General features: G+C 41.1%; 1 pseudogene; it reads right to left on the reverse strand.

The window, feature by feature from the left end:
• Positions 1-1,700: 1,700 nt before the first annotated feature.
• LOC114045564 lies at positions 1,701-1,798 on the reverse strand (annotated as a pseudogene).
• Between the last annotated feature and the right edge of the window lie 800 nt (positions 1,799-2,598).

A 2,598-nucleotide genomic window follows, 5' to 3' on the forward strand; every position in this document is an offset into this window, starting at 1 on the left:
AATTCTAGCCAAGTACCACCTTTCTGTGAGGGGAACAGAGTATCCAGTCTCTGGCCTCAACCTCTTGCTTCCTTTCTTGTTAAGAATCAAAGTCCCCTCAGGAGGAGGGTAGGGAAGAGGAGATGCCAGAAATGTTTGTTATTTTCTCCCAGTGAGCCACATCCAGACAAACTCATGTGAACATACAGAATCTACATGGGCAAAATGAAACAAAACATCCCTACATATACTGCTCTCTCTCATACTACCTTTTAAATATCTGTCACATACTTAACATTCCCCTCTCTGACTCTGCCACCACCCTGGTGCAGGCTTTCATGCCTATACTATCACAATAGCCTGCTGACACAAGTCTTTCTCCATTCCAGGGTATCTTCCACTAAACTGCCAAATGGTTTTCCTAAAACAGAGGCTTATGTTAGCCTCCATTCAGTTAACTCTATTATTTCTCTGGTCCCTCCAACATCAGATTCAAACTTCTCTATTTTGCTATTAAAGTCCTTCACATCCTGAACCCTTCCTACCTCTTTTGTCTTCCTACTCTTTCTCCCCTCCACATACACTATGACCTAGCTATGCCCGCCATCTTTCTATTCTTTGAATGCAATGCTCCATCTCCTGGCTCCATGCCTTCTCATTGCCTGACTCCCATGGCTGGAATACTCTCCCACCTTCCCTCCATCCATCTCCTACTTTCCCTGGATTCTTTCAAGAATCAGGTCAAATCCCATCTTCTCCTGATGGTCTTTCCACATCCCTCTTCATGGCAAATAATTTATTTCTGAGGTCACCTTTACAACATATAGACTGCAAAATCTTGTATGTACTATTTTTTGCATGTCTTGAACTCCTTGCAAGCAGGGATTGTCTCTTACCTTTTTTGGTAACCCCAGCACTTAGCACAGTGCCTGGTACAATGTGTTTCACAAAGGTTTGTTGACGGATTAACTAAAGGAAATCTGAAAGGGGAAGGCATTAAAATCTCAGGACACTAGGAAAAGGCCTCCTGCAGGGGGTGGGATTTGAGCCAGGTAAACTGAGACAAAAGTGAGAGGGTAGGGTATTCCAAGCATGAGGCACAAAGACAGTGCAAAGGCATCAAGATGGGAGATAGATTGTGTATGAGCAACCTCAAGTAGACCAGTGTAGCTAGATCATAGAATGGGATGGAGAGGATTCCTAAGAATTCTGGAAAGAAAGGAAGGAGCCAGGTTATGAAGAGTATAAATAAACATATGTAATATATAACATTATATGTAATACATAATAATAAAGTAACACATAAATAAATATAAATAAGCATATAAATGGTGAGGCAGTGGGGCAGGCTTGGGTGACAGATTTCCAGGGTTCTGACTTTTCATAAGAGCCCTATTGTTACCCTGGTTACACAAAGATCAAAAGAATTGGGGATGGTCAGCTTAGAAAAGAGAAAATTTAAGGGAGATGTCATAAGTGCTTTTGCTTATTTTGAGTACTTGAAGAGATCACACACGGAAGACGGGGTGGACTTATTCTGTTTGGAAGAAGAGGGCAGAATTAGAAGTAATGGGGTGGGAAGGCAGGTCCAGAGAAGCAGATTTAGTCTTTATGTAAGGGAAAACTTCCTAACCATTAGAACTGACCAAAAGTGTCCATCAAGACAGGTAGTAGGTTCCCTATCACTGGGGGTTTCCAAGTGATGATGGGTCAGGATATTGTAGAAATGGTTTTTCTTCACAAATTTGCATGCGCAGGGGCTGTGCTAATCGTCTCTGTATCATTCCAATTTTAGTATATGTGCTGCTGAAGCGAGCACAAAATGATTTTTTTTTTACATTTGGATTGTGCTTGATGGCCACCAAAGTCACTGAAAGCATTTGAAGGACATTCAGGTGGAAGAGGATTTAGACCTAGTCTGTCTGGTATCAAGAGCAATGGCTAGAAGCTACAGGAAGGAAACATTAGGGCAGACGCAAGGAAACATTTCCTAACAATTGGAACTATCCCAAAGTGGAATGGAATATCTTGGGAGGAAGAAGATTCCTCTTTATTAGAAGTCTTCAGGCATAGGTGGGATGACCATTTATCTGGCATATGGAAGAAGGAATTCTTTTTCAGGTTTGAGTTGGGTCAAATGGTCACTAAGTCTCCTTTCTTCTCTGAAATTCTGTAATTCTGTGGCAGTGACTCTATGATCATATGACCTCTGAGGGAGAAGTCATGTAGTTCTGATATTTTATGTTCCATATTTTGCTGTGAATTAAGTAGCTCCCAAAATGTTGCAGCCTCTAATTACTTGGGAAAGATTTGGGGGAGAGGATAGAAACTGAATTGTTCCTTGACTCAATCAACATTAATCAACAAGCATTTATTAAACAATTACTGTTTACCAAATACTGAGCTGGGCCCTAGGGGTATAAACACAAAAATGAGACATTCCCTGTCCTCAGAAAACTTATATTTTACTGATGAATGTTGCTTAAGTTTCAGATTGACAGAGCAGAAAGGGAAAGGCTGTCTGCTTTGGGACATGATTTGTCCTGAAGTTTAACACAATTAAGGATAGGGACTAAACCTGTGATTTCTTTGGTAGGAGGAACTCCCAGGTGAACAAAC

This window comes from Vombatus ursinus, unplaced genomic scaffold (genome assembly GCF_900497805.2).
Source record: "Vombatus ursinus unplaced genomic scaffold, bare-nosed wombat genome assembly UNPS02014778.1, whole genome shotgun sequence".
Taxonomy (NCBI): Eukaryota; Metazoa; Chordata; class Mammalia; order Diprotodontia; family Vombatidae; genus Vombatus; species Vombatus ursinus.